Below are 9,125 nucleotides of genomic sequence, written 5' to 3' on the forward strand. Positions count from 1 at the left end.
TGGTACTTTAGTGCTTCCTGTAGTTGGTAGTGCATCATACGAGGTTAGCTCAAAAAAAAAAACTTTGACTGCCCCATCATCATAACTCATTTCTTTGAGGTCAAGTTCTTTGTAGCTATGCTTGCGGCTATACTATCAAAAAAAATTGCTTGTAAACATTCCCAAATCTGCAGTGTAAACATATAAATTCACCAGATTTTACTCACATCTTTACATAATAATGTTGTTCCTGCCAGTATTTAATCCTTATGTTTTTTTCAATACCTGAGTTAGGGTAGCAGACTTTTCATTTGTACCCAAAAACTTTAGTTTTATTTTTTGAAGAAATAAATGAAATATGTGTCACTTGTGAGAAAAGGGTTCATTAATTTTGTCAGGACTGCACGCTTTTGTGAAAGACTTTCTTTAAATGTGAAGACAGTACTGAAAAAGCAGTAAAAATTAACATTGAATGCAATACAACTGCACTAAAAATTCTGTGACTTGGTAATTGGACTGCCTAAATAATTTGCAAAACATCTGTTTTGCTTTATAGAACCGATCCAGTAGCAGCAATTCATGCTGTTGTTACATCACTTGAATCGCTAAGCTATTGACTGTCATACTTACTGAGGTGTATCTGTTAGCTTTAACTACTGTCACGGAAGCCATTGGTACCTCCAAGTGTGAGATTCTTACCCAGATTGCAAAAATTAATTTAGCATTATTTGAATTCTTCTTTAAAATCACGATGCACATCATGTGATCGGTTTAACCAGATCACAAATTCTTTGCTTTTAACTTGATGTTTGGTATTATAATGACGTGTAAAATACCAGGTAATTTAATATGCCAGCTTAGGATACTGGTGCCTTCAAATTCTGAATTGTATTTTTTTATCTGTTTGAATTTGACAACATACAGTCAGATTGTATAGAAATTAACCTTATAGTCAAGTCACTCATTTGATGAGAGTGGTTTTGCTCTAACAAGTACAATAAAATCTGAAGCAGTGAATCCTCTTAAAATCTAATCTAGCTAAAGGCTGAAGTTCATTATAACGCAAGCTGCACAATTATAAACATGAACGTTGATGCGTTTTGATTAGAAATTAATAACGAAGTGTAATAATGTAAGAATGTTTTCAAAAGCACAGAGAAGAGTTCAAAATCATGCAGGCATTTTGTTGTTGTTTGTAGACAGCTTTTAATGTAATTTGTCTGCATGCCTGTGTTGTATGTATCAACATTTTGAAGAAGTGTCAAGTTATTGAAACACTTGTATATTATTTGATACGTTTGTAAGTAATACATTTTTAATTCATAAAACATTTTGTATATTGTACCAATATTCAAATTACAAATACTTGGCATATATAGTGTACATATATGTATAATATATAGGTATATATTTGTTAAAAATGCATATCTGCATGCTTTCAGTCACGTTTCCATATCTTTTTATCTTATAAAAAGCTCATCTCTCTATTGCCGTTTTCATAATTTGGATTATATAGCACTTAATTTTTATTTGTTTTGTGTTTAAAAAAAAAACATGAATTTATTCAAAGCCAAACCAGTGTCTGTGTTTTAATTTTTACTCAGATGTAACATCAGTATCAATTTATTAATATTGTTGCCACTAATTTTAATTTTTCTCAAATATTATGTCTCCTATGGCAGTTTTTAGCTTCCCAACTTTTTTGAATAGTTTATACCCCATTGGTCATTGCTACTAAGTCAAGAGTTGTAAGCATACATGATTTCTGGACTGCCTCTGCATGCTGCATGATGGTTTTGTCAAATGTAATTTTTGCTGACAGTGAGGCCATGACAACAATGTTGTGGAGTTTGAGGCTTTGTCTGAAGGAGCAGCTGTTAAATGGCTTGTACAAGTATAGCTTGTAGTATGCTTCAGTCTTCATTTCTAAAAAAAAAAAGTTATGTTTTTCTGCAGCACAATATTTCTTTCCAAAGCAATCCACACTTCTTTACGTCTGTAAATACCCCTGATTTTTTCTTGCTGTATCTAACAGAATAGGCAAACCAGCATAGTACTAAATATCCTTCCTTGACCTTTTGCTAAAATTGTTTTATTAATTTCATGTTAATGGAATTGAAACCTTGTTCTTCCACTTAACCAGAGTGGAGAACAGGAACCCCATGTGTGCGTCATGTACTCTACAAGCTGCTGCTAGCAAGAAAATGCGGCTTGTCGAGCCTCAACATGAGCTAATCCCGTTTAGTTCTTCTGTCCTTTGGATGACGGATCAATCAGCGATGAGAGGGTAACCTGCTCATTGATCCTGCAATCTAGCATATTCTCTGTAACTGTATTAGTGTTGCACTGCGGAGCTCTTGATAAATGGCTTGGACGAGTTCCACGGAGCCGGTTGGCGGTGGCTCAGGGGAGAAGCTGTTCACCATAGGCTAACGCCTCTTTGTAAACTCCTGTTGCCATGGTAGCTTAGTGAACTGCCAGTATGTTCCTTGGCAGTATAACTGCGGGCACTGTTTCCTTGCTCTCAGTCAAGCTTCAGAAGACTATTTGCATCAAGGACCTTACTTTTTTTAAAAAAAAAAAAAAAAAACTTGTCACTAATGTTCTAGTAATTCGTTCCCCTTTTTCAACTGTGGGCACAGTTCATAGTCACTCGGAATGAGAATAAATCTATTCTGTAAATTTAAAAAAAAAAATTGCAGTTAATTTCAACAAACAAAATGCTAGAAAAGCATGCTTCCAAGAGGGACAGAGAGGGGAAATTACTTTTTTTTTTAAATTTTTTTATTTTTTTAAATTGTAGGGCATCAACAGCTATGGTACAGATAGATGCATTTACATTGTATAACACGTAGCCTGAGGGTGAACAAAAAGCAGCAGCAATGGGAACAAAAATCTGGCCGACTGCGAATGTGGCTGAGGGTGCGGGGATAGCTGCCAGATTGACATGTAGCGCACGTTCCATTCTCGCTTCTTAAGAATGGAAAATTACAACTGATAATAACATCTCATTTGAAGTCCAGATGTGAACTTACTAGGGTAGACTTGCTCAGTTGTGACTTGCTAGCAGTACCATTTGCACTGAATATTATTAAGCTTTATTTAGCTGCCACCTTTTACCCAAGGTGACTTTTACCAAGGTAGACAAACAGCTTTAAAATGCCTTATCCAGTCACGGAGCAGATCGTTCTCCCTGTATCAATTCAGATTTAGCACCTTGATCGAGGCTACTTGCAGTCGAAGTGGGATTTCAGATTGTAAGCTGAGAACCCTGAGCACTACACTACCTCCTGGTCATGTGAACACCATAAATACAGATGAAATTACAAACTATAAGGCACATTCTAGTACTGACGTGGAGTTTTGAGTCCCATTCCATATCTCACCTTTATTTCACACACGACCAACAAGGTACACTTTCTGTTATCCGAGCAGAAAATGACATGGTTTACATTTCTGGATGTCTGCTACAAACAACCTATTATAAGCGTAGTAACGCTCCTTAGAATACTCTGGTCCATGGTTTTGTCTTCTAATATTTATGGATATTAGCTTCAGATTATACTGCATTGTATTTTATTGATATGAGAGAGGTGTCTATGGAAAGCATGCTGAAATAGTTGGTGGTTTGATGCCTGCGGTAGATGCTCTTCTCATTTCTATGTGACTTGCAGAGTGAATAAGAGAGCAAGCCGGCTGCCGTGTGAAATGGGGCTCATAAATCAGTGACTGCATGCAACTGGCAGTGACTAAACAACGGCTGAAAGTCCAGAGGAAGAAAAGCAAGATGTACAGTATGTACTGTGGATGTGCAACAGATGAGGCCGGATTATTTTGCTGCTCCTTACATGTACTCATACAGTTGGTATTACCAAGAAAACACAGTGATAAAGCCAGTTGGGCTGTGAGTAGTGTTCCATGAAAAAATCTCTTTTAAAAACTTTTAAAATCATACCATACGTATTCACTCTATCACTTGAAGATCATCTGAACCACCTGAAACCGATTTTTTAATTTAAGGAAACAGCCTTTGCTTTTATTCTTAAAAGGGAATTGTAATAACATGCCCCCTGTTGGTGCAATTTGGTGTGTGAATCATCCGTCATCCATCCTCTTGTCCACTTGTCAGGACCTGCTTGTCCTGAACAGGGTCATGGTGAACTGAGGCCTATCCTGAAAGCACGGGGTAAAAGGAGGGGGAGGAGGTAAACCTGAACAAGGTGCCAGTCTATCACAGGGTAGTCAGACACTCACCTATTCAGACACTATGGACAATTTAGCACCACCAATTCACTTCAATTGCATGTCTTTGGTCTGTGGGAGGAAACCAGAGCACCCAGAGGAAACCCACACAGACACGGATAGAACATGCAAATTCCAAACAGGTGACACTGAACCCACGTTATCTTCGGTGCAAATCATCCATAAAAAGAATAAAAACTGAAAAACCCAAACAGTGAAAATATTAGCACATTCTGCGCACAAACCAGCTGCTCTAAGTTAGGGGCAGCATGGTGCTGCTGGTGACTCATAGTGCCTGGGTGGTGCGAGAGAATGTGGGATCGATTCCTGCTCAGTCTGTGTGGAGCTTGCATGTTCTCCATGTGTTGTAAATTCTTACAGTACAAAATAATACCATGTTTAGAATTGGAACGGTTTCTTCAATGGTTTTACAACCATCAAGTTCCAATGACCCACAGACACTAAATCAGGCTATATTGAGATTTTCATTATTCCCTTCTTGTTTTGACTAATTTCCACATCTGTCACATTTTACTTTTTATTACTTGTTATTATGAACAGATGCTATAAATTTTCTGATCTCTTTTGTGGAGTTAACAGTCATTTGGGTTTATGTTGAAATTAGATGCAATTTTTTTTGGGGAATAGCTGTAAATTCCCGTTTTAAATTTCCACACAGTTTCAAAGCTGGTGAACTGGTGACTGTATTTTCTGTAGTGTGTGTGCGAGAGAATGAGTGTGTGTGATTACCCTGCGATGGAGTGGTGCCTTGTCCGTTGTGTACTCTGCCTTGTGCCCTGTGTTGATAAAAATGTGGGAAATGGAAAATGGTTCAAAATAATTATAGAACTATCTTATAAGTCCAGTCTAAACAACCTCTGCTGTATAAAATGAACGACTTGATGTGCAAACCAGTCAAGCAAACCCAACCTGCTTTAACCATAGAAAATGAGTCCATCTGACTGATAAACACCCCAGGGTGGCTATCGCTCTGTGAGGCCACACTCAGTGTCATAAACTTCCCACCTACTGACTGTCTTCTGCACACACCCTTCCATCGAGAGCTACATGTGTAAAAGTCACTTGACATACTAAATCTTATATGCCTAAATTAAAAATTAGTTTATTTTATAGTATAATACCATGGTGTTAATTACACTATCTCCTTTAACAAGGCATAATATTATTAAAAGTCATTTACCTGATATAGGGGGATGCAGTGGCACAGCGGGTTTGGCCGGGTCCCGCTCTCTGGTGGGTCTGGGGTTTGAGTCCCGCTTGGGGTGCCTGTGATGGACTGGCGTCCCGTCCTGGGTGTGTCCCCTTGCACCCTGTGTTGCTGGGTTAGGCTCCAGCTTGCCGCGACTCCTGCTTGGGACAAGCAGCTTCAGCAAATGTTTATGTGTGTGCGTGTGTGTGAGATTTACCTGATATATGGAAACCTTATTTCACCAATAACAATGGAATGCACAGTACTGATGGTAGATATAGTATAAATTAATCATTTACAAATTTTCTCACGGGCTGCATTTTGTGAAATGATGGGTCGCATGCAGTCCTCAGGCTCTCACCCTGGATCCTTATACGCTGTGAAAAAGAACACCAAAAGCTTAAGTTCCCTTTTGGCTGGGCCGCCTCTGGACCAGCTGCCATTGGTGGCATCCCTGCAGTGAACGTTGCTTCTGCAGCAGAGAAGGAAGCAAAAGATATTCCTGCTGCACACAATGAAGCTATTCTCTGGTACATTCACTGTAGTAATAGTAGTAATTTCACATGATGAACATGCTCAAGTTAATAGGGAATAGGACAATACAGTGGAGCAAATCCAACATCCAGAGAAAGACAGGTGTCACAATAAAACAGAAATAAACAGTCATTCTGCCAGACCCTAAAAGGTGAAGCAGCATGCTCTCCCAATGAAGTCAATAAGTTTGCTTCATTTACATTCTATTTATTGGTTTCTGCTCATCTGGGTCCAATTAGCAAACAACTGGAAGTAGGAGTATGCTAATGGCCTCATCTTATCCCAAAACAGACAGCTTGGGGTGACTCAGACATGACAGCCTTGATCTATGAGTCATGAACTGCCTCCAGGAAAAAGCAGCACAGCCTGTGATCACGTCAGAAATAATGTGATTTTTTTAGAGTAGAAACACAACACTCGGGCAAACAGAAGGGAGAGTTTTGTTCATTCCACAAGTTGCTACAGTACCGAGTTGAAATCGGACATCTTTTATAGAAGATATCCTTTGTAGAATCTTTTCTCAAAGGCTTCAGACAGCATGGATTAGTGGTCCAGGTACCGGTTACATGGATTTGCACTTGCTTAATGTGTAGTTATGGTATGAGACTACTCTTATTCCGGTACTTAGCCTAATCTTTCAACCAAACTTTAGAGCTATATTACTGTGGCGAGTCAATTCAAGAGCTGAGTTGTAGGGTACAGCAGTAGAGCCCTTGTTAGGATAGCCAGCCTACCTTCACATTATAGGGCCATGTCTTTAAGCTCTGTTCCATCTGTTCTTCCTCATTTCTGTGAAAGGCCTGATGGATAAAGGGCTGTTCATCCAAACCATGTTGGCTGTAGGTTATTGTCCAGTGTACCTTACTTCCCTTCACATGTCTGCTTTTAATCCTATTAGAGAATGTAACGGTAGAGGTTATGACAGGTCTTGAATTAGCTCCAAGTCAATTGTTCCCTTTCTGCCTTATCTTTCGCTCCCACCAACAAGTGAAATGAAATGAATCCGCAATTCCTCACAGAGTTAATGAATTTACAGGTTAGGGTCAGGGTTAATTAATGAACTACAGTGGATTTTATGCAGCACCCTAGCTTTTTTGTTGACTTGTAGAAAGCAGTGGACTCATTGATGGAGATGCAGCCCCGGTTGCTAGAATGTCAGAGACCTTCTTCTGGAATCACATGACATTAACTCTTGATGTGCAGACAATATTATTATTTTGCATTCAACTAAAATATTATAAATATACATTGTAATTGGAGCATTACAAGAGATAATTAGTTTTTATCTCTTTAGTCAATTTAAATAACCTCCTTGATCTGTTTAGCCATCTTATGTAGAAGTTTCTGAATTTTCTTTACAGTTTAGTTTTTATTAACAGAATTGACAGCATATTATAATGCACACACATACACACATATTTTCAGAACCGCTTGTCCCATACGGGGTCACGGGGAACCGGAGCCTAACCCAGCAACTCAGGGCGCAAGGCTGGAGGGGGAGGGGACACACCCAGGATGGGACGCCAGGCATATTATAATGTTGCCTCTGAAAAGCTATCAATTAAAGCTGAGGGACTCCCAGTTAGTTTTAATGGGTGAATTAGTACAGTATCCTGCCATGAGTCCTCCTGCCCCTTCATGTTTACAAGGTCCCGATATCAACCCTGGTGGCATTTCAGAGGAAATGAGCTGCTACCTCCGCAGGCTGCTTGGTCTGACTCGAAGCTTGAGCAGCATTGCCTTCTATGGGCAGAGAAACAAGGTAAAGTTACTCTTTAGGAGCTTAGAGGAACAGTTTATGGTAATGCAGATGAGGGAAGCAGCACTGGTGTACAGGTAAAGAAAGGAAGGAAGTGGAGTGCGCCAACAGTGCAGCTGACACAGTCCTGACTTTCGCACAGTATGGTGTTGGGCACAGTGGCTTCTGGAAGAGCTGGTTTGGGCAGTGTTTCATCAGGGTGATACTGCAAGGTCCAGGGGAAGGACAGGTGTGAACTGATATAAGAGGAGATGCATGCAGCAATGGCGGGAGAATGGTTGGCTAGGATGTTAATGATGCAGCAGGAGCAGAGAGCATATAAAGTCTCATGTAGAGAGCTCTAGAGAGCAGACCCTCACTGCATTAAGTTTATGATCCGCACAGTTTACGATGTGCTGTTTAGCCCATCCAACCTCTACAGCTGGGGAACAAATGATTCTCCATCATGCCCATTATTTTCAGGGAGAGCATCATTGGAGCATGTCCTCAGCAGTTTCTCAAGAGCACAGAGTGAGAGCTGATGTAGCTGGTGTCGTGACCAGGTGCTCAATGCTGTGGCAGAGTCTATCACTGTGGGGAGAGTACACAGCACAACCTGGCGGCCAGCAAAGTGGGCGATAAATTTGTTAGGAAACGTGAAGGAACAAAATCAGCACCTGGGACTAGATCAGGGTTCATAGTGATGGTGCAATTGATGGTTGACTTAGGAAGACAGCTGTAGTTTCTAGCTGCTATCACAGAGACATCTGAGATCAGACATTGTGTTGTTCTCAGAAGCTTATAACCAAGTCATCTTGCTGGAGCTTAAGTTTTTGATGGGAAGACCTGATGGTGGACACACACAGACACACACAATCTCTACAACCGCTTGACCCATGCAGGGTCGCGGTAAACCGGAGCCTAACCTGGCAACACAGGGTGAAAGGCTGGAGGGGGAGGGGACACATCCAGGACATGACACAAGGCACCCCAAGCAGGACTCGAACCCTAGACCCACCACAGCTCCGGCCAAACCGACTGTACCTCCGCACCCCGCCAATGGAAGAGACTAATGAAAAAAGATGGCAAAGCATGAGGAACTGGTAGATCAATGCCACCCTAAAGGCTGGAGGGCAACATGTGTGTCCACCAAAGTAGGCTGCAGTGGCTTTGTAGGGAAGTGTTTGCATAGGGTCTATAGTATGTTGGGTATCACAGGCAGCCAGAGGAAACAGGTCAGGAGAGTTGCTGAGACTCTGGAGAGAACATCTAGATGGTTGTGAATCAGGAGAGGTGAGTCATGGCTTCAAGGTAGCGCTACCTGAACACAATCTGCGGTCTGATCAACCCTGGTCGGGTAGCCTGGATGATGGTGTCTGATGATGAAAGACATGAAACATCCCATGAGCCCAAGTTACATCA

This window comes from Scleropages formosus, chromosome 6 (genome assembly GCF_900964775.1).
Source record: "Scleropages formosus chromosome 6, fSclFor1.1, whole genome shotgun sequence".
Lineage (NCBI taxonomy): Eukaryota > Metazoa > Chordata > Actinopteri > Osteoglossiformes > Osteoglossidae > Scleropages > Scleropages formosus.